Below are 23,528 nucleotides of genomic sequence, written 5' to 3'. Positions count from 1 at the left end.
CGAAACAGGGAAAGGATCCCTCATCTCGAGCTAGGAGGCGGAAACGGGGCTCCCCTGGAAATGTGCGGGACCCTCGTGCTGCCTCTCGAGTGGAGACGGGTATGTCGGGGAACTTCTTGAGTTGCAGCAAGGGTGTGAAGGACCCTTTGGAAGTTCCAGTGGTTAAATGTGATTAGCCTCGAGAAATCTCAGCGGGAATGAGCCTCATCTCGCCTGGAGGGCAAAACCTCCTGGATTTTCTCGAGTTGCGGCAGGTGCTCTCAACTTACGACGGGGCCCTCAGGGACCCGCTCTGGTGGCCTCAGGAAAGGCCACTCCCCATGCGAGTTCCTCGGCGGCCTCACGGGATTCCTCTCCCGTCGATGCCGGGGCCTAAGACCTTGTGTGGAGTCGGGGCCGGAACCTGAGGATTCCTCTCCAGTGCTGACATGGATCTTGGGGTACGTCTGGAGTCTCGCCGGGGGAGTCAGTCCTCGTCTCGAATGTGGGCATGCAGTTGCGCTTTCCTCCAGAGCGGTAGCAGCAGTGTCACGCAGTCCGCCGCGTAGATCAAAGGATCTATGGTTTTGCCTCGAGTCTTTCCAACGAGGTTTCCCACGAGGCTTTCCCACAGGGCTGTCCCACGTGCACACGTGGTGGGAGTCGATCCTCGGCTTGAACGTCAAGGCAGTGCAGGGAAAACAGGTTCCTCTGGAATGGACTGACACATCTGGGGGACTCTTGGATTGGTGGCACGACCCTGGAGTACCTCTCGCCTTTCCTGTGGAGAGCGACTCCTCTTGATCTGCGACGGGAACGCCGGGAATTCCTTCCCTACGAAACAGGGAAAGGATCACTCATCTCAAGCTAGGAGGCGGAAACGGGGCTCCCATGGATGTGTGCGGGACCCTCGTGCTTCCTCTCGAGTGGACACGGGTATGTCGGGGAACTTCTTGAGTTGCAGCAAGGGTGTGAAGGACCCTTTGGAAGTTCCAGTGGTTAGATGTGATTAGCCTCGAGAAGCCTCAGCGGAAATGGGCCTCATCTCGCCTGGAGGGCAAAACCTCCTGGATTTTGTCGAGTTGCGGCAGGTGCTCTCGACTTACGACGGGGACCTCAGAGACCCGCTCTGGTGGCCTCAGGAAAGGCCAGTCCCCATGCGAGTTCCTCGGGGGCCTCTCGGGATTCCTCTCCCTTCGATGCCGGGGACTTAGACCTCTTGTGGAGTCGGGGCCAGAACCTGAGGATTCCTCTCCAGTGCTGACATGGATCTTGGGGTACTTCTGGAGTCTCCCCAGGGGAGTCAGTCCTCGTCTCGAATGCGGGCATGCACTTGCGCTTTCCTCCAGAGCGGTAGCAGCAGTGTCACGCAGTCCGCCGCGTGGATCAAAGGATCTATGGTTTTCCCTCGAGTCTTTCCCTCGAGGCCTTCCCACGAGGCTTTCCCACAGGGCTGTCCCACGTGCCACCGTGGTGGGAGACGATCCTCGGCTTGAACGTCAAGGAGTGTAGGGAAAACAGGTATCTCCAGAATGGACTGACACATCTGGGGGACTCTTGGAATGGTGGCACGACCCTGGAGTTCCTCTCGCCTTTCCTGTGGAGAGCGCCTCCTCTTGAGATGCGCCGGGAACGCCGGGAATTCTTTCCCTACGAAACAGGGAAAGGATCCCTCATCTCCAGCTAGGAGGTGGAAACGGGGCTCGCCTGGATGTGTGCGGGACCCTCGTGCTTCCTCTCGAGTGGAGACGGGTATGTCGGGGAACTTCTTGAGTTACAGCAAGGGTGTGAAGGAACCTTTGGAAGTTCCAGTGGTTAGATGTGATTAGCCTCGAGAAGCCTCAGCGGAAATGGGCCCCATCTCGCCTGGAGTGCAAAGCCTCCTGGATTTTGTCGAGTTGCGGCAGGTTCTCTCGACTTACAACGGGGACCTAAGGGACCCGCTCTGGTGGCCTCAGGAAAGGCCAGTCCCCATGCGAGTTCCTCGGGGGCCTCTCGGGATTCCTCTCCCGTCGATGCCGGGGCCTAAGACCTTGTGTGGAGTCGGGGCCGGAACCTGAGGATTCCTCTCCAGTGCTGACATGGATCTTGGGGTACTTCTGGAGTCTCCCCAGGGGAGTCAGTCCTCGTCTCAAATGCGGGCATGCACTTGCGCTTTCCTCCAGAGCGGTAGCAGCAGTGTCACGCAGTCCGCCGCGTGGATCAAAGGATCTATGTTTTTCCCTCGAGTCTTTCCCACGAGGCTTTCCCACGAGTCTTTCCCACAGGGCTGTCCCACGTGCACACGTGGTGGGAATCGATCCTCGGCTTGAACGTCAAGGCAGTGCAGGGAAAACAGGTTCCTCTGGAATGGACTGATACATCTGGGGGACTCTTGGAATGGTGGCACGACCCTGGAGTTCCTCTCGCCTTTCCTGTGGAGAGCGCCTCCTCTTGAGGTGCGACGGGAACGCCGGGAATTCTTTCCCTACGAAACAGGGAAAGGATCCCTCATCTCGAGGTAGGAGGCGGAAACGGGGCTCCCCTGGGTGTGTGCGGGACCCTCGTGCTTCCTCTCGAGTGGAGACGGGTATGTCGGGGAACTTCTTGAGTTGCAGCAAGGGTGTGAAGGACCCTTTGGAAGTTCCAGTGGTTAGATGTGATTAGCCTCGAGAAGCCTCAGCGGAAATGGGCCTCATCTCGCCTGGAGGGGAGGACCTCCTGGATTTTCTCGAGTTGCGGCAGGTGCTCTCGACTTACGACGGGGACCTCAGGGACCCGCTCTGGTGGCCTCAGGAAAGGCCAGTCCCCATGCGAGTTCCTCGGCGGCCTCTCGGGATTCCTCTCCCGTCGATGCCGGGGCCTAAGACCTTGTGTGGAGTCGGGGCCGGAACCTGAGGATTCCTCTCCAGTGCTGACATGGATCTTGGGGTACGTCTGGAGTCTCGCCGGGGGAGTCAGTCCTCGTCTCGAATGTGGGCATGCAGTTGCGCTTTCCTCCAGAGCGGTAGCAGCAGTGTCACGCAGTCCGCCGCGTAGATCAAAGGATCTATGGTTTTGCCTCGAGTCTTTCCAACGAGGTTTCCCACGAGGCTTTCCCACAGGGCTGTCCCACGTGCACACGTGGTGGGAGTCGATCCTCGGCTTGAACGTCAAGGCAGTGCAGGGAAAACAGGTTCCTCTGGAATGGACTGACACATCTGGGGGACTCTTGGATTGGTGGCACGACCCTGGAGTACCTCTCGCCTTTCCTGTGGAGAGCGACTCCTCTTGATCTGCGACGGGAACGCCGGGAATTCCTTCCCTACGAAACAGGGAAAGGATCACTCATCTCAAGCTAGGAGGCGGAAACGGGGCTCCCATGGATGTGTGCGGGACCCTCGTGCTTCCTCTCGAGTGGACACGGGTATGTCGGGGAACTTCTTGAGTTGCAGCAAGGGTGTGAAGGACCCTTTGGAAGTTCCAGTGGTTAGATGTGATTAGCCTCGAGAAGCCTCAGCGGAAATGGGCCTCATCTCGCCTGGAGGGCAAAACCTCCTGGATTTTGTCGAGTTGCGGCAGGTGCTCTCGACTTACGACGGGGACCTCAGAGACCCGCTCTGGTGGCCTCAGGAAAGGCCAGTCCCCATGCGAGTTCCTCGGGGGCCTCTCGGGATTCCTCTCCCTTCGATGCCGGGGACTTAGACCTCTTGTGGAGTCGGGGCCAGAACCTGAGGATTCCTCTCCAGTGCTGACATGGATCTTGGGGTACTTCTGGAGTCTCCCCAGGGGAGTCAGTCCTCGTCTCGAATGCGGGCATGCACTTGCGCTTTCCTCCAGAGCGGTAGCAGCAGTGTCACGCAGTCCGCCGCGTGGATCAAAGGATCTATGGTTTTCCCTCGAGTCTTTCCCTCGAGGCCTTCCCACGAGGCTTTCCCACAGGGCTGTCCCACGTGCCACCGTGGTGGGAGACGATCCTCGGCTTGAACGTCAAGGAGTGTAGGGAAAACAGGTATCTCCGGAATGGACTGACACATCTGGGGGACTCTTGGAATGGTGGCACGACCCTGGAGTTCCTCTCGCCTTTCCTGTGGAGAGCGCCTCCTCTTGAGATGCGCCGGGAACGCCGGGAATTCTTTCCCTACGAAACAGGTAAAGGATCCCTCATCTCCAGCTAGGAGGTGGAAACGGGGCTCGCCTGGATGTGTGCGGGACCCTCGTGCTTCCTCTCGAGTGGAGACGGGTATGTCGGGGAACTTCTTGAGTTACAGCAAGGGTGTGAAGGAACCTTTGGAAGTTCCAGTGGTTAGATGTGATTAGCCTCGAGAAGCCTCAGCGGAAATGGGCCTCATCTCGCCTGGAGTGCAAAGCCTCCTGGATTTTGTCGAGTTGCAGCAGGTTCTCTCGACTTACAACGGGGACCTAAGGGACCCGCTCTGGTGGCCTCAGGAAAGGCCAGTCCCCATGCGAGTTCCTCGGGGGCCTCTCGGGATTCCTCTCCCGTCGATGCCGGGGCCTAAGACCTTGTGTGGAGTCGGGGCCGGAACCTGAGGATTCCTCTCCAGTGCTGACATGGATCTTGGGGTACTTCTGGAGTCTCCCCAGGGGAGTCAGTCCTCGTCTCAAATGCGGGCATGCACTTGCGCTTTCCTCCAGAGCGGTAGCAGCAGTGTCACGCAGTCCGCCGCGTGGATCAAAGGATCTATGTTTTTCCCTCGAGTCTTTCCCACGAGGCTTTCCCACGAGTCTTTCCCACAGGGCTGTCCCACGTGCACACGTGGTGGGAATCGATCCTCGGCTTGAACGTCAAGGCAGTGCAGGGAAAACAGGTTCCTCTGGAATGGACTGATACATCTGGGGGACTCTTGGAATGGTGGCACGACCCTGGAGTTCCTCTCGCCTTTCCTGTGGAGAGCGCCTCCTCTTGAGGTGCGACGGGAACGCCGGGAATTCTTTCCCTACGAAACAGGGAAAGGATCCCTCATCTCGAGGTAGGAGGCGGAAACGGGGCTCCCCTGGGTGTGTGCGGGACCCTCGTGCTTCCTCTCGAGTGGAGACGGGTATGTCGGGGAACTTCTTGAGTTGCAGCAAGGGTGTGAAGGACCCTTTGGAAGTTCCAGTGGTTAGATGTGATTAGCCTCGAGAAGCCTCAGCGGAAATGGGCCTCATCTCGCCTGGAGGGGAGGACCTCCTGGATTTTCTCGAGTTGCGGCAGGTGCTCTCGACTTACGACGGGGACCTCAGGGACCCGCTCTGGTGGCCTCAGGAAAGGCCAGTCCCCATGCGAGTTCCTCGGCGGCCTCTCGGGATTCCTCTCCCGTCGATGCCGGGGCCTAAGACCTTGTGTGGAGTCGGAGCCGGAACCTGAGGATTCCTCTCCATTACTGACATGGATCTTTGGGTACTTCTGGAGTCTCCCCAGGGGGGGTCAGTCCTCGTCTCGAATGCGGGCATGCACTTGCGCTTTCCTCCAGGGCGGTAGCAGCAGTGTCACGCAGTCCGCCGCGTGGATCAAAGGATCTATGGTTTTCCCTCGAGTCTGTCCCACGAGGCTTTCCCACGAGTCTTTCCCACAGGGCTGTTCCAAGTGCACACGTGGTGGGAGTCGATGCTCGGCTCGAACGTCAAGGCAGTGCAGGGAAAACAGGTTCCTCTGGAATGGACTGACACATCTGGGTGACTCTTAGAATGGTGGCACGACCCTGGAGTTCCTCTCGCCTTTCCTGTGTAGAGCGCCTCCTCTTCAGGTGCGACGGGAACGCCGGGAATTCTTTCCATACGAAACAGGGAAAGGATCCCTCATCTCGAGCTAGGAGGCGGAAACGGGTCTCCCCTGGATGTGTGCGGGACCCTCGTGCTTCCTCTCGAGTGGAGACGGGTATGTCGGGGAACTTCTTGAGTTGCAGCAAGAGTGTGAAGGACCCTTTAGAAGTTCCAGTGGTTAGATGTGATTAGCCTCGAGAAGCCTCAGCGGAAATGGGCCTCATCTCGCATGGAGGGCAAAGCCTCCTGGAGTTTGTCGAGTTGCGGCAGGTTCTCTCGGCTTACGTCGGGGCCCTCAGGGACCCGCTCTGGTGGCCTCAGGTAAGGCCAGTCCCCATGCGAGTTCCTCGGGGGCCTCTCGGGATTCCTCTCCCGTCGATGCCGGGGCCTAAGACCTTAGGTGGAGTCGGGGCCGGAACCTGAGGATTCCTCTCCAGTGCTGACATGGATCTTGGGGTACTTCTGGAGTCTCCCCAGGGGAGTCAGTCCTCGTCTCAAATGCGGGCATGCACTTGCGCTTTCCTCCAGAGCGGTAGCAGCAGTGTCACGCAGTCCGCCGCGTGGATCAAAGGATCTATGGTTTTCCCTCGAGTCTTTCCCACGACGCTTTCCCACGAGTCTTTCCCACAGGGCTGTCCCACGTTCACACGTGTTGGGAGTCGATCCTCGGCTTGAACGTCAAGGCAGTGCAGGGAAAACAGGTTCCTCTGGAATGGACTGACACATCTGGGGGACTCTTGGAATGGTGGCACGACCCTGGAGTTCCTCTCGCCTTTCCTGTGGAGAGCGCCTCCTCTTGAGATGCGACGGGAACGCCGGGAATTCTTTCCCTACGAAACAGGGAAAGGAATCCTCATCCCGAGCTAGGAGGCGGAAAAGGGGCTCCCCTGGATGTGTGCGGGACCCTCGTGCTTCCTCTCGAGTGGAGACGGGTATGTCGGGGAACTTCTTGAGTTGCAGCAAGGGTGTGAAGGACCCTTTGGAAGTTCCAGTGGTTAGATGTGATTAGCCTCGAGAAGCCTCAGCGGAAATGGGCCTCATCTCGCCTGGAGGGCAAAACCTCCTGGATTTTCTCGAGTTGCGGCAGGTGCTCTCGACTTACGACGGGGACCTCAGGGACCCGCTCTGGTGGCCTCAGGAAAGGCCAGTCCCCATGCGAGTTCCTCGGGGGCCTCTCGGGATTCCTCTCCCGTCGATGCCGGGGCCTAAGACCTGGTGTGGAGTCGGAGCCGGAACCTGAGGATTCCTCTCCAGTGCTGACATGGATCTTGGGGTACTACTGGAGTCTCCCCAGGGGAGTCAGTCCTCGTCTCGAATGCCAGCATGCACTTGCGCTTTCCTCCAGAGCGGTAGCAGCAGTGTCACGCAGTCCGCCGCGTGGACCAAAGGATCTATGGTTTTCCCTCGAGTCTTCCCACGAGGCTTTCCCACGAGGCTTTCCCACAGGGCTGTCCCACGGGCACACGTGGTGGGAGTCGATCCTCGTCTCGAACGTCAAGGCAGTGCAGGGAAAACTGGTTCCTCTGGAATGGACTGACACATCTGGGGACTCTTGGAATGGTGGCACGACCCTGGACATCCTCTCGCCTTTCCTGTGGAGAGCGCCTCCACTTGAGGTGCGACGGGAACGCCGGGAATTCTTTCCCTACGAAACAGGGAAAGGATCCCTCATCTCCAGCTAGGAGGCGGAAACGGGGCTCCCCTGTGTGTGTGCAGGACCCTCGTGCTTCCTCTCGAGTGGAGACGGGTATGTCGGGGAACTTCTTGAGTTGCAGCAAGGGTGTGAAGGACCCTTTGGAAGTTCCAGTGGTTAGATGTGATTAGCCTCGAGAAGCCTCATCGGAAATGGGCCTCATCTCGCCTGGAGGGCAAAACCTCCTGGATTTTCTCGAGTTGCGGCAGGTGTTCTCGACTTACGACGGGGACCTCAGGGACCCGCTCTGGTGGCCTCAGGAAAGGCCAGTCCCCATGCGAGTTCCTCGGGGTCCTCTCGGGATTCCTCTCCCGTTGATGCCGGGGCCTAAGACCTTGTGTGGAGTCGGGGCCGGAACCTGAGGATTCCTCTCCAGTGCTGACATGGATCTTGGGGTACTTCTGGAGTCTCCCCAGGGGAGTCAGTCCTCGTCTCAAATGCGGGCATGCACTTGCGCTTTCCTCCAGAGCGGTAGCAGCAGTGTCACGCAATCCGCCGCGTGGATCAAAGGATCTATGGTTTTCCCTCGAGTCTTTCCCACGAGGCTTTCCCACGAGCCTTTCCCACAGGGCTGTCCCACGTGCACACGTGGTGGGAATCGATCCTCGGCTTGAACGTCAAGGCAGTGCAGGGAAAACAGGTTCCTCTGCAATGGACTGATACATCTGGGGGACTCTTGGAATGGTGGCACGACCCTGGAGTTCCTCTCGCCTTTCCTGTTGAGAGCGCCTCCTCTTGAGGTGCGACGGGAACGCCGGGAATTCTTTCCCTACGAAACAGGGAAAGGATCCCTCATCTCGTGCTAGGAGGCGGAAACGGGGCTCCCCTGGATGTGTGCGGGATCCTCATGCTTCCTCTCGAGTGGAGACGGGTATGTCGGGGAACTTCTTGAGTTGCAGCAAGGGTGTGAATGACCCTTTGGAAGTTGCAGGGGTTAGATGTGATTAGACTCGAGAAGCCTCAACAAAATGGGCCTCATCTCGCCTGGAGGGCAAAACCTCCTGGATTTTGTCGAGTTGCGGCAGGTGCTCTCGACTTACAACGGGGACCTCAGGGACCCGCTCTAGTGGCCTCAGGAAAGGCCAGTCCCCATGCGAGTTCCTCGGGGGCCTCTCGGGATTCCTCTCCCGTCGATGCCGGCGCCTAAGACCTTGTGTGGAGTCGGGGCCGGAACCTGAGGATTCCTCTCCAGTGCTGACATGGATCTTAGGGTACTTCTGGAGTCTCCCCAGGAGAGTCAGTCTTCGTCTCGAATGCGGGCATGCACTTGCGCTTTCCTCCAGAGCGGTAACAGCCGTGTCACGCAGTCCGCCGCGTGGATCAAAGGATCTATGGTTTTCCCTCGAGTCTTTCCCACGAGGCTTTCCCACGAGGCTTACCCTCAGGGTTGTCCCACGTGCACACGTGGTGGGAGTCGATCCTCGGCTCGAACGTCAAGGCAGTGCAGGGAAAACAGGTTCCTCTGGAATGGACTGACACATCTCGGGGACTCCTGGAATGGTGGCACGACCCTGGAGTTCCTCTCGCCTTTCTTGTGGAGAGCGCCTCGTCTTGAGATGCGACGGGAACGCCGGGAATTCTTTCCCTACGAAACAGGGAAAGGATCCCTCATCTCGAGCTAGGAGGCTTAAACGGGGCTCCCCTGGGTGTGTGCAGGACCCTCGTGCTTCCTCTCGAGTGGAGAAGGGTATGTCGGGGAACTTCTTGAGTTGCAGCAAGGGTGTGAAGGACCCTTTGGAAGTTCCAGTGGTTAGATGTGATTAGCCTCGAGAAGCCTCAGCGGAAATGGGCCTCATCTCGCCTGGAGGGCAAAACCTCCTCGATTTTCTCGAGTTGCGGCAGGTGCTCTCGACTTACGACGGGGACCTCAGGGACCCGCTCTGGTGGCCTCAGGAAAGGCCAGTCCCCATGCGAGTTCCTCGGGGGCCTCTCGGGATTCCTCTCCCGTCGATGCCGGGGCCTAAGACCTTGTGTGGAGTCGGGGCCGGAACCTGAGGATTCCTCTCCAGTGCTGACATGGATCTTAGGCTACTTCTGGAGTCTCCCCAGGAGAGTCAGTCATCGTCTCGAATGCGGGCATGCACTTGCGCTTTCCTCCAGAGCGGTAACAGCCGTGTAACGCAGTCCGCCGCGTGGATCAAAGGATCTATGGTTTTCCCTCGAGTCTTTCCCTCTAGGCTTTCCAACGACTCTTTCCCTCAGGGCTGTCCCACGTGCACACGTAGTGGGAGTCGATCCTCGGCTCGAACGTCAAGGCAGTGCAGGGAAAACAGGTTCCTCTGGAATAGACTGACACATCTGGGGGACTCTTGGAATGGTGGCATGACCCTGGAGTTCCTCTCGCCTTTCCTGTGGAGAGCGCCTCCTCTTGAGATGCGACGGGAACGCCGGGAATTCTTTCCCTACGAAACAGGGAAAGGATCCCTCATCTCGAGCTAGGAGGCGGAAACGGGGCTCCCTTGGGTGTGTGCGGGACCCTCGTGCTTCCTCTCGAGTGGAGACGGGTATGTCGGGGAACTTCTTGAGTTGCAGCAAGGGTGTGAAGGACACTTTGGAAGTTCCAGTGGTTAGATGTGATTAGCCTCGAGAAGCCTCAGCGGAAATGGGCCTCATCTCGCCTGGAGGGCAAAACCTCCTGGATTTTCTCGAGTTGCGGCAGGTGCTCTCGACTTACGACGGGGACCTCAGGGACCCGCTCTGGTGGCCTCAGGAAAGGCCAGTCCCCATGCGAGTTCCTCGGCGGACTCTCGGGATTCCTCTCCCGTCGATGCCGGGGCCTAAGACCTTGTGTGGAGTCGGAGCCGGAACCTGAGGATTCCTCTCCAGTGCTGACATGGATCTTGGGTTACTTCTGGAGTCTCCCCAGGGGGGTCAGTCCTCGTCTCGAATGCGGGCATGCACTTGCGCTTTCCTCCAGAGCGGTAGCAGCAGTGTCACGCAGTCCGCCGCGTGGATCAAAGGATCTATGGTTTTCCCTCGAGTCTTCCCACGAGGCTTTCCCACGAGGCTTTCCCACAGGGCTGTCCCACTTGCTCACGTGGTGGGAGTCGATCCTCGGCTCGAACGTCAAGGCAGTGCAGGGAAAACTGGTTCCTCTGGAATGGACTGACACATCTCTGGACTCTTGGAATGGTGGCACGACCCTGGAGTTCCTCTCGCCTTTCCTGTGGAGAGCGCCTAATCTTGAGGTGCGACGGGAACGCCGGGAATTCTTTCCCTACGAAACAGGGAAAGGATCCCTCATCTCCAGCTAGGAGGCGGAAACGGGTCTCCCCTGGGTGTGTGCGGGACCCTCGTGCTTCCTCTCGAGTGGAGACGGGTATGTCGGGGAACTTCTTGAGTTGCAGCAAGGGTGTGAAGGACCCTTTGGAAGTTCCAGTGGTTAGATGTGATTAGCCTCGAGAAGCCTCAGCGGAAATGGGCCTCATCTCGCCTGGAGGGCAAAACCTCCTGGATTTTCTCGAGTTGCGGCAGGTGCTCTCGACTTACGACGGGGACCTCAGGGACCCGCTTTGGTGGCCTCAGGAAAGGCCAGTCCCCATGCGAGTTCCTCGGGGGCCTCTCGGGATTTCTCCCCCGTCGATGCCGTGGCCTAAGACCTTGTGTGGAGTCGGGGCCTTAACCTGAGGATTCCTCTCCAGTGCTGACATGGATCTTGGGTACTTCTGGAGTCTCCCCAGGGGAGTCAGTCCTCGTCTCAAATGCGGGCATGCACTTGCGCTTTCCTCCAGAGCGGTAGCAGCAGTGTCACGCAGTCAGCCGGGTGGATCAAAGGATCTATGGTTTTCCCTCGAGTCTTTCCCACGAGGCTTTCCCACGAGGCTTTCCCACAGGGCTGTCCCAAGTCCACACGTGGTGGGAGTCGATACTCGGCTCGAACGTCAAGGCAGTGCAGGGAAAACAGGTTCTTCTGGAATGGACTGACTCATCTGGGGGCTCCTGGAATGGTATCATGACCCTGGAGTTCCTCTCGCCTTTCCTGTGGAAGCGCCTCTCTTGAGGTGCGACGGGAACGCTGGGAATTCTTTCCCTACGAAACAGGGAAAGGATCCCTCATCTCGAGCTAGGAGGCGGAAACGGGGCTCACCTGGGTGTGTGCGGGACCCTCGTGCTTCCTCTCGAGTGGAGACGGGTATGTCGGGGAACTTTTTGAATTGCAGCAAGGGTGTGAGGACCCTGTTGAAATTCCAGTGGTTAGATGTGATGAGCATCGAGAAGCCTCAGCGGAAATGGGCCTCATCTCGCCTGGAGGGCAAAACCTCCCGGATTTTCTCGAGTTGTGGCAGGTGCTCTCGACTTACGACGGGGACCTCGGGGACCCGCTCTGGTGGCCTCAGGAAAGGCCAGTCCCCATGCGAGTTTCTCCGGGGCCTCTCGGGATTCCTCTCCCGTCGATTCCGGGGCCTAAGACCTTGTGTGGAGTCGGGGCCGGAACCTGAGGATTCCTCTCCAGTGCTGACATGGATCTTGGGGTACTTCTGGAGTCTCCCCAGGGGAGTCAGTCCTCGTCTCGAATGCGGGCATGCCCTTGTGCTTTCCTCCAGAGCGGTAGCAGCAGTGTCACGCAGTCCACCGCGTGGATCAAAGGATCTATATTTTTCCCTCGAGTCTTTCCCACGAGGTTTCACACGAGGCTTTCCCACAGGGCTGTCCCACGTGCACACGTGGTGGGAGTCGATCCTCGGCTTAAACGTCATGGTAGTGCAGGGAAAACAGTTTCCTCTGGAATGGACTGACACATATGGGGGACTCTTGGAGTGGTTGCACGAGCCTGGACTTCCTCTCTCCTTTCCTGTGGAGAGCGCCTCCTCTTGAGATGCGACGGGAACGCCGGGATTCTCTCCCTACGAAACAGGGAAAGGATCCCTCCTCTCGTGCTAGGAGGCGGAAATGGGGCTCCCCTGGATGTGTGCGGGACCCTCGTACTTCCTCTCGAGTGGAGACGGGTATGTCGGGGAACTTCTTGAGTTGCAGCAAGGGTGTGAAGGACCCTTTGGAAGTTGTAGTGGTTAGATGTGATGAGCCTCGAGAAGCCTCAGCGGAAATGGGCCTCATCTCGCTGGAGGGCAAAACCTCCTGGATTTTTTTGACTTGCGGCAGGTGATCTCGACCTACGATGGGGACCTCGGGGACCCGCTCTGTTGGCCTCAGGAAAGGCCAGTCCCCATGCGAGTTCCTCGGGGGCCTCTCGGGATTCCTCTCCCGTCGATGCCGGGGACTAAGACCTTGTGTGGAGTCGGGGCCGGAACCTGAGGATTCCTTTCCAGTGCTGACATGGATCTTGGGGTACTTCTGGAGTCTCCCCAGGGGAGTCAGTCCTCGTCTCGAATGCGGGCATGCACTTGCGCTTTCCTCCAGAGCCGTAGCAGCAGTGACACGCAGTCCGCCACGTGGATCAAAGGATCTATGGTTTTCCCTCGAGTCTTTCCCACGAGGCTTTCCCAAGAGGCTTTCCCACTGGGCTGTCCCACGTGCACACGTGGTGGGAGTCGATCCTCGGCTTGAACGTCAAGGCAGTGCAGGGAAAACTGGTTCCTCTGGAATGGAGTGACACATCTGGGGGACTCTTGGAATGGTGGCACGACCCTGGAGTTCCTCTCGCCTTTCCTGTGGAGAGCGCCTCCTCTTGAGAAGCGACGGGAAGGCCGGGAATTCTTTCCCTACCAAACAGGGAAAGGATCCCTAATCTCGAGCTAGGAGGCGGAAATGGGGCTCCCCTGGATGTGTGCGGGACCCTCGTGCTTCCTCTCGAGTGGAGACGGGTATGTCGGGGAACTTCTTGAGTTGCAGCAAGGGTGTGAAGGACCCTTTGGAAGTTGTAGTGGTTAGATGTGATGAGCCTCGAGAAGCCTCAGCGGAAATGGGCCTCATCTCGCTGGAGGGCAAAACCTCCTGGATTTTTTTGACTTGCGGCAGGTGATCTCGACTTACGATGGGGACCTCGGGGACCCGCTCTGGTGGCCTCAGGAAAGGCCAGTCCCCATGCGAGTTCTTCGGGGGCCTCTCGGGATTCCTCTCCCGTCGATGCCGGGGCCTAAGACCTTGTGTGGAGTCGGGGCCGGAACCTGAGGATTCCTCTCCAGTGCTGACATGGATCTTGGGGTACTTCTGGAGTCTCCCCAGGGGAGTCAGCCCTCGTCTCGAATGCGGGCATGCACTTGCGGTTTCCTGCAGAGCGGTAGCAGCAGTGTCACGCCGACCAACGCGTGGATCAAAGGATCTATGCCTTTCCCTCGAGTCTTTCCCAGGAGGCTTTCCCACGAGGCTTTCCCACAGGGCTGTCCCACGTGCACATTTGGGAGTCGATCCTCGGCTTGAACGTCAAGGCAGTGCAGGGAAAACAGGTTCCTCTGGAATGGACTGACACATCTGGGGGACTCTTGGAATGGTGGAACGACCCTGGAGTTCCTCTCGCCTTTCCTGTGGAGAGCACCTCCTCTTGAGATGCGACGGGAACGCCGGGAATTCTTTCCCTACGAAACAGGGAAAGGATCTCTCATCTCGAGCTAGGAGGTGGAAACGGGGCTCCCCTGGATGTGTGCGGGACCCTGGAGATTGCGCTCAAGTGGAGACGGGTATGTCGGGGAACTTCTTGAGTTGCAGCAAGGGTGTGAAGGACCCTTTGGAAGTTCCAATGGTTAGATGTGATGAGCCTCGAGAAGCCTCAGCGGAAATGGGCCTCATCTCGCCTGGAGGGCAAAACCTCCTGGATTTTCTCGAGTTGCGGCAGGTGCTCTCGACTTACGACGGGGACCTCAGGGACCCGCTCTGGTGGCCTTAGGAAAGGCCAGTCCCCATGCGAGTTCCTCGGGGGCCTCTCGGGATTCCTCTCCCGTCGATGCCCGGGCCTAAGACCTTGTGTGGAGTCGGGGCCGGAACCTGAGGATTCCTCTCCAGTGCTGACTTGGATCTTGGGGTACTTCTGGAGTCTCCCCAGGGGAGTCAGTCCTCGTGACGAATGCGAGCATGCACTTGCGCTTTCCTCCAGAGCGGTAGCAGCAGTGTCACACAGTCCGCCGCGTGGATCAAAGCATCTATGGTTTTCCCTAGAGACTTTCCAACGAGGTTTCCCACGAGGCTTTCCCACAGGGCTGTCCCACGTGCACACGTGGTGGGAGTCGATCCTCGGCTTGAACGTCAAGGCAGTGCAGGGAAAACAGGTTCCCCTGAATGGACTGACACATCTGGGGGACTCTTGGAATGGTGGAACGACCCTGGAGTTCCTCTCGCCTTTCCAGTGGAGAGCGCCTCCTCTTGAGATGCGACGGGAACGCCGGGAATTCTTTCCCTACGAAACAGGGAAAGGATCCCTCATCTCGAGCTAGGAGGCGGAAACGGGGCTACCCTGGATGTGTGCGGGACCCTCGTGCTTCCTCTCGAGTGGAGACGGGTACGTCGGGGAACTGTTTGAGTTGCAACAAGAGTGTGAAAGACCCTTTGGAAGTTTCAGTGGTTAGATGTGATTAGCCTCGAGAAGCCTCAGCGGAAATGGGCCTCATCTCGCCTGGAGGGCAAAACCTCCTGGATTTTCTCCGGTTGCGGCAGGTGCTCTCGACTTACGACGGGGACCTCAGGGACCCGCTCTGGTGGCCTCAGTAAAGGCCAGTCCCCGTTGCAGTTGCTCGTGGGCCTCTCAGGAAACCTGTCCCTTCTGTGTCGGTGCCTAAGACCTTGTTTGGAGTCGGGCCCGGAACCTGAGGATTCCTCTCCAATGCTGACATGGATCTTGGGGTACTTCTGGAGTCTCGCCAGGGGAGTAAGTCCTCGTCTCAAATGGGGCATTCACGTGCGCTTTCCTCCCGAACTGTAGCAGCAGTGTCACGCTTCCCATCGCCTGGATGAAGGGATCTGTGACTTTCCCTCCAGGCTTTCCCTCGAGGCTTTCCCACAGGGCTGTACCACGTGCCACCGTGGTGGCAGTCGATCCTCGCAATCAAAGTCCAGGCAGTGCAGGGAAAACAATTTCCTCTGGAATGGACTGAGATATCTGGCGACTCTTGGAATGGTGGCACGAGGCTGGAATTCCTCTCGCCCATCCTGTGGAGAGCACCTCCCCTTGAGATGCGACAGGAACGCCCAAAATTCTTTCCCGACAGAGCAGTGACCATATCCCTCATCTCGAGCTGCGAGGCGGAAACGGTGCTCCTCTGGATGTGGGCGGGACCCTCGTGCTTCCTCTAGAGTGGAGAAGGGTATGTCGGGGAAATTCTTGAGTTGCAACAAGGGTGTGAAGGACCTTTTTGAAGTTCCATAAGTTAGGCGAGATTAGCCTCGAGAAGCCTCAGCGGAAATGGGCCTCATCTCTCCTGGAGGGCAAAACCTCCTGGATTTTCTCGAGTTGCAGCAGGTGCTCTCGACTTACGACGGGGACATCGGGGACCCGCTCTGGTGGCCTCACGAAAGGCCAGTCCCCATGCGAGTTCCTCGGGGGCCTCTCGGGATTCCTCTCCTGTCGATGCCGGGGCCTACGACCTTGTGTGGAGTCGGGGCCGGAACCTGAGGATTCCTCTCCAGTGCTGACATGGATCTTGGGGTAGTTCTGGAGTCTCCCCAGGGGAGTCAGTCCTCGTCTCGAATGCGGGCATGCACTTGCGCTTTCGTCCAGAGCGGTAGCAGCAGTGTCACGCAGTACGCCGCGTGCATCAAAGGATTTATGGTTTTCCCTCGAGTCTTTCCCACGAGGCTTTCCCACGAGGCTTTCCACAGGGCTGTCCCACGTGCACACGTGGTGGGAGTCGATCCTCGGCTTGAACGTCAAGGCAGTGCAGGGAAAACAGGTTCTTCTGGAATGGACTGACACATCTGGGGGACTCTTGGAATGGTGGCACGACCCTGGACTTCCTCTCGCCTTTCCTGTGGAGAGCGCCTAATCTTGAGGTGCGACGGGAACGCCGGGAATTCTTTCCCTACGAAACAGGGAAAGGATCCCTCATCTCCAGCTAGGAGGCGGAAACGGGTCTCCCCTGGGTGTGTGCGGGACCCTCGTGCTTCCTCTCGAGTGGAGACGGGTATGTCGGGGAACTTCTTGAGTTGCAGCAAGGGTGTGAAGGACCCTTTGGAAGTTCCAGTGGTTAGATGTGATTAGCCTCGAGAAGCCTCAGCGGAAATGGGCCTCATCTCGCCTGGAGGGCAAAACCTCCTGGATTTTCTCGAGTTGCGGCAGGTGCTCTCGACTTACGACGGGGACCTCAGGGACCCGCTATGGTGGCCTCAGGAAAGGCCAGTCCCCATGCGAGTTCCTCGGGGGCCTCTCGGGATTTCTCCCCCGTCGATGCCGTGGCCTAAGACCTTGTGTGGAGTCGGGGCCGGAACCTGAGGATTCCTCTCCAGTGCTGACATGGATCTTGGGTACTTCTGGAGTCTCCCCAGGGGAGTCAGTCCTCGTCTCAAATGCGGGCATGCACTTGCGCTTTCCTCCAGAGCGGTAGCAGCAGTGTCACGCATTCCGCCGGGTGGATCAAAGGATCTATGGTTTTCCCTCGAGTCTTTCCCACGAGGCTTTCCCACGAGGCTTTCCCACAGGGCTGTCCCAAGTCCACACGTGGTGGGAGTCGATACTCGGCTCGAACGTCAAGGCAGTGCAGGGAAAACAGGTTCCTCTGGAATGGACTGACTCATCTGGGGGCTCCTGGAATGGTATCATGACCCTGGAGTTCCTCTCGCCTTTCCTGTGGAGAGCGCCTCTCTTGAGGTGCGACGGGAACGCTGGGAATTCTTTCCCTACGAAACAGGGAAAGGATCCCTCATCTCGAGCTAGGAGGCGGAAACGGGGCTCACCTGGGTGTGTGCGGGACCCTCGTGCTTCCTCTCGAGTGGAGACGGGTATGTCGGGGAACTTCTTGAGTTGCAGCAAGGGTGTGAAGTACCCTTTGGAAGTTCCAGTGGTTAGATGTGATTAGCCTCGAGAAGCCTCAGCGGAAATGGGCCTCATCTCGCCTGGAGGGCAAAACCTCCTCGATTTTCTCGAGTTGCGGCAGGTGCTCTCGACTTACCACGGGGACCTCAGGGACCCGCTCTGGTGGCCTCAGGTAAGGCCAGTCCCCATGCGAGTTCCTCGGGGGCCTCTCGGGATTCGTGTCCCGTCGATGCCGGGGCCTAAGACCTTGTGTGGAGTCGGGGCCGGAACCTGAGGATTCCTTTCCAGTGCTGACATGGATCTTGGGGTACTTCTGGAGTCTCCCCAGGGGAGTCAGTCCTCGTCTCGAATGCGGGCATGCACTTGCGCTTTCCTCCAGAGCCGTAGCAGCAGTGTCACGCAGTCCGCCACGTGGATCAAAGGATCTATGGTTTTCCCTCGAGTCTTTCCCACGAGGCTTTCCCACGAGGCTTTCCCACTGGGCTGTCCCACGTGCACACGTGGTGGGAGTCGATCCTCGGCTTGAACGTCAAGGCAGTGCAGGGAAAACTGGTTCCTCTGGAATGGAGTGACACATCTGGGGGACTCTTGGAATGGTGGCACGACCCTGGAGTTCCTCTCGCCTTTCCTGTGGAGAGCGCCTCCTCTTGAGAAGCGACGGGAACGCCGGGAATTCTTTCCCTACGAAACAGGGAAAGGATCCCTAATCTCGAGCTAGGAGGCGGAAATGGGGCTCCCCTGGATGTGTGCGGGACCCTCGTGCTTCCTCTCGAGTGGAGACGGGTATGTCGGGGAACTTCTTGAGTTGCAGCAAGGGTGTGAAGGACCCTTTGGAAGTTGTAGTGGTTAGATGTGATGAGCCTCGAGAAGCCTCAGCGGAAATGGGCCTCATCTCGCTGGAGGGCAAAACCTCCTGGATTTTTTTGACTTGCGGCAGGTGATCTCGACTTACGAAGGGGACCTCGGGGACCCGCTCTGGTGGCCTCAGGAAAGGCCAGTCCCCATGCGAGTTCCTCGGGGGCCTCTCGGGATTCCTCTCCCGTCGATGCCGGGGCCTAAGACCTTGTGTGGAGTCGGGGCCGGAACCTGAGGATTCCTCTCCAGTGCTGACATGGATCTTGGGGTACTTCTGGAGTCTCCCCAGGGGAGTCAGCCCTCGTCTCGAATGCGGGCATGCACTTGCGGTTTCCTGCAGAGCGGTAGCAGCAGTGTCACGCCGACCAACGCGTGGATCAAAGGATCTATGCCTTTCCCTCGAGTCTTTCCCAGGAGGCTTTCCCACGAGGCTTTCCCACAGGGCTGTCCCACGTGCACATTTGGGAGTCGATCCTCGGCTTGAACGTCAAGGCAGTGCAGGGAAAACAGGTTCCTCTGGAATGGACTGACACATCTGGGGGACTCTTGGAATGGTGGAACGACCCTGGAGTTCCTCTCGCCTTTCCTGTGGAGAGCACCTCCTCTTGAGATGCGACGGGAACGCCGGGAATTCTTTCCCTACGAAACAGGGAAAGCATCTCTCATCTCGAGCTAGGAGGTGGAAACGGGGCTCCCCTGGATGTGTGCGGGACCCTCGAGATTGCGCTCAAGTGGAGACGGGTATGTCGGGGAACTTCTTGAGTTGCAGCAAGGGTGTGAAGGACCCTTTGGAAGTTCCAGTGGTTAGATGTGATGAGCCTCGAGAAGCCTCAGCGGAAATGGGCCTCATCTCGCCTGGAGGGCAAAACCTCCTGGATTTTCTCGAGTTGCGGCAGGTGCTCTCGACTTACGACGGGGACCTCAGGGACCCGCTCTGGTGGCCTTAGGAAAGGCCAGTCCCCATGCTAGTTCCTCGGGGGCCTCTCGGGATTCCTCTCCCGTCGATGCCCGGGCCTAAGACCTTGTGTGGAGTCGGGGCCGGAACCTGAGGATTCCTCTCCAGTGCTGACTTGGATCTTGGGGTACTTCTGGAGTCTCCCCAGGGGAGTCAGTCCTCGTGACGAATGCGAGCATGCACTTGCGCTTTCCTCCAGAGCGGTAGCAGCAGTGTCACACAGTCCGCCGCGTGGATCAAAGCATCTATGGTTTTCCCTAGAGACTTTCCAACGAGGTTTCCCACGAGGCTTTCCCACAGGGCTGTCCCACGTGCACACGTGGTGGGAGTCGATCCTCGGCTTGAACGTCAAGGCAGTGCAGGGAAAACAGGTTCCCCTGAATGGACTGACACATCTGGGGGACTCTTGGAATGGTGGAACGACCCTGGAGTTCCTCTCGCCTTTCCAGTGGAGAGCGCCTCCTCTTGAGATGCGACGGGAACGCCGGGAATTCTTTCCCTACGAAACAGGGAAAGGATCCCTCATCTCGAGCTAGGAGGCGGAAACGGGGCTACCCTGGATGTGTGCGGGACCCTCGTGCTTCCTCTCGAGTGGAGACGGGTACGTCGGGGAACTGTTTGAGTTGCAACAAGAGTGTGAAAGACCCTTTGGAAGTTTCAGTGGTTAGATGTGATTAGCCTCGAGAAGCCTCAGCGGAAATGGGCCTCATCTCGCCTGGAGGGCAAAACCTCCTGGATTTTCTCCGGTTGCGGCAGGTGCTCTCGACTTACGACGGGGACCTCAGGGACCCGCTCTGGTGGCCTCAGTAAAGGCCAGTCCCCGTTGCAGTTGCTCGTGGGCCTCTCAGGAAACCTGTCCCTTCTGTGTCGGTGCCTAAGACCTTGTTTGGAGTCGGGCCCGGAACCTGAGGATTCCTCTCCAATGCTGACATGGATCTTGGGGTACTTCTGGAGTCTCGCCAGGGGAGTAAGTCCTCGTCTCAAATGGGGCATTCACGTGCGCTTTCCTCCCGAACTGTAGCAGCAGTGTCACGCTTCCCATCGCCTGGATGAAGGGATCTGTGACTTTCCCTCCAGGCTTTCCCTCGAGGCTTTCCCACAGGGCTGTACCACGTGCCACCGTGGTGGCAGTCGATCCTCGCAATCAAAGTCCAGGCAGTGCAGGGAAAACAAGTTCCTCTGGAATGGACTGAGATATCTGGCGACTCTTGGAATGGTGGCACGAGGCTGGAATTCCTCTCGCCCATCCTGTGGAGAGCACCTCCCCTTGAGATGCGACAGGAACGCCCAAAATTCTTTCCCGACAGAGCAGTGACCATATCCCTCATCTCGAGCTGCGAGGCGGAAACGGTGCTCCTCTGGATGTGGGCGGGACCCTCGTGCTTCCTCTAGAGTGGAGAAGGGTATGTCGGGGAAATTCTTGAGTTGCAACAAGGGTGTGAAGGACCTTTTTGAAGTTCCATAAGTTAGGCGAGATTAGCCTCGAGAAGCCTCAGCGGAAATGGGCCTCATCTCTCCTGGAGGGCAAAACCTCCTGGATTTTCTCGAGTTGCAGCAGGTGCTCTCGACTTACGACGGGGACATCGGGGACCCGCTCTGGTGGCCTCACGAAAGGCCAGTCCCCATGCGAGTTCCTCGGGGGCCTCTCGGGATTCCTCTCCTGTCGATGCCGGGGCCTACGACCTTGTGTGGAGTCGGGGCCGGAACCTGAGGATTCCTCTCCAGTGCTGACATGGATCTTGGGGTAGTTCTGGAGTCTCCCCAGGGGAGTCAGTCCTCGTCTCGAATGCGGGCATGCACTTGCGCTTTCGTCCAGAGCGGTAGCAGCAGTGTCACGCAGTACGCCGCGTGCATCAAAGGATTTATGGTTTTCCCTCGAGTCTTTCCCACGAGGCTTTCCCACGAGGCTTTCCACAGGGCTGTCCCACGTGCACACGTGGTGGGAGTCGATCCTCGGCTTGAACGTCAAGGCAGTGCAGGGAAAACAGGTTCTTCTGGAATGGACTGACACATCTGGGGGACTCTTGGAATGGTGGCACGACCCTGGACTTCCTCTCGCCTTTCCTGTGGAGAGCGCCTAATCTTGAGGTGCGACGGGAACGCCGGGAATTCTTTCCCTACGAAACAGGGAAAGGATCCCTCATCTCCAGCTAGGAGGCGGAAACGGGTCTCCCCTGGGTGTGTGCGGGACCCTCGTGCTTCCTCTCGAGTGGAGACGGGTATGTCGGGGAACTTCTTGAGTTGCAGCAAGGGTGTGAAGGACCCTTTGGAAGTTCCAGTGGTTAGATGTGATTAGCCTCGAGAAGCCTCAGCGGAAATGGGCCTCATCTCGCCTGGAGGGCAAAACCTCCTGGATTTTCTCGAGTTGCGGCAGGTGCTCTCGACTTACGACGGGGACCTCAGGGACCCGCTATGGTGGCCTCAGGAAAGGCCAGTCCCCATGCGAGTTCCTCGGGGGCCTCTCGGGATTTCTCCCCCGTCGATGCCGTGGCCTAAGACCTTGTGTGGAGTCGGGGCCGGAACCTGAGGATTCCTCTCCAGTGCTGACATGGATCTTGGGTACTTCTGGAGTCTCCCCAGGGGAGTCAGTCCTCGTCTCAAATGCGGGCATGCACTTGCGCTTTCCTCCAGAGCGGTAGCAGCAGTGTCACGCATTCCGCCGGGTGGATCAAAGGATCTATGGTTTTCCCTCGAGTCTTTCCCACGAGGCTTTCCCACGAGGCTTTCCCACAGGGCTGTCCCAAGTCCACACGTGGTGGGAGTCGATACTCGGCTCGAACGTCAAGGCAGTGCAGGGAAAACAGGTTCCTCTGGAATGGACTGACTCATCTGGGGGCTCCTGGAATGGTATCATGACCCTGGAGTTCCTCTCGCCTTTCCTGTGGAGAGCGCCTCTCTTGAGGTGCGACGGGAACGCTGGGAATTCTTTCCCTACGAAACAGGGAAAGGATCCCTCATCTCGAGCTAGGAGGCGGAAACGGGGCTCACCTGGGTGTGTGCGGGACCCTCGTGCTTCCTCTCGAGTGGAGACGGGTATGTCGGGGAACTTCTTGAGTTGCAGCAAGGGTGTGAAGTACCCTTTGGAAGTTCCAGTGGTTAGATGTGATTAGCCTCGAGAAGCCTCAGCGGAAATGGGCCTCATCTCGCCTGGAGGGCAAAACCTCCTCGATTTTCTCGAGTTGCGGCAGGTGCTCTCGACTTACCACGGGGACCTCAGGGACCCGCTCTGGTGGCCTCAGGTAAGGCCAGTCCCCATGCGAGTTCCTCGGGGGCCTCTCGGGATTCGTGTCCCGTCGATGCCGGGGCCTAAGACCTTGTGTGGAGTCGGGGCCGGAACCTGAGGATTCCTTTCCAGTGCTGACATGGATCTTGGGGTACTTCTGGAGTCTCCCCAGGGGAGTCAGTCCTCGTCTCGAATGCGGGCATGCACTTGCGCTTTCCTCCAGAGCCGTAGCAGCAGTGTCACGCAGTCCGCCACGTGGATCAAAGGATCTATGGTTTTCCCTCGAGTCTTTCCCACGAGGCTTTCCCACGAGGCTTTCCCACTGGGCTGTCCCACGTGCACACGTGGTGGGAGTCGATCCTCGGCTTGAACGTCAAGGCAGTGCAGGGAAAACTGGTTCCTCTGGAATGGAGTGACACATCTGGGGGACTCTTGGAATGGTGGCACGACCCTGGAGTTCCTCTCGCCTTTCCTGTGGAGAGCGCCTCCTCTTGAGAAGCGACGGGAACGCCGGGAATTCTTTCCCTACGAAACAGGGAAAGGATCCCTAATCTCGAGCTAGGAGGCGGAAATGGGGCTCCCCTGGATGTGTGCGGGACCCTCGTGCTTCCTCTCGAGTGGAGACGGGTATGTCGGGGAACTTCTTGAGTTGCAGCAAGGGTGTGAAGGACCCTTTGGAAGTTGTAGTGGTTAGATGTGATGAGCCTCGAGAAGCCTCAGCGGAAATGGGCCTCATCTCGCTGGAGGGCAAAACCTCCTGGATTTTTTTGACTTGCGGCAGGTGATCTCGACTTACGAAGGGGACCTCGGGGACCCGCTCTGGTGGCCTCAGGAAAGGCCAGTCCCCATGCGAGTTCCTCGGGGGCCTCTCGGGATTCCTCTCCCGTCGATGCCGGGGCCTAAGACCTTGTGTGGAGTCGGGGCCGGAACCTGAGGATTCCTCTCCAGTGCTGACATGGATCTTGGGGTACTTCTGGAGTCTCCCCAGGGGAGTCAGCCCTCGTCTCGAATGCGGGCATGCACTTGCGGTTTCCTGCAGAGCGGTAGCAGCAGTGTCACGCCGACCAACGCGTGGATCAAAGGATCTATGCCTTTCCCTCGAGTCTTTCCCAGGAGGCTTTCCCACGAGGCTTTCCCACAGGGCTGTCCCACGTGCACATTTGGGAGTCGATCCTCGGCTTGAACGTCAAGGCAGTGCAGGGAAAACAGGTTCCTCTGGAATGGACTGACACATCTGGGGGACTCT

The sequence above is a fragment of the Ovis canadensis genome, chromosome 2 (assembly GCF_042477335.2).
Source record: "Ovis canadensis isolate MfBH-ARS-UI-01 breed Bighorn chromosome 2, ARS-UI_OviCan_v2, whole genome shotgun sequence".
NCBI lineage: Eukaryota > Metazoa > Chordata > Mammalia > Artiodactyla > Bovidae > Ovis > Ovis canadensis.
This window is presented reverse-complemented; position numbering follows the sequence as displayed.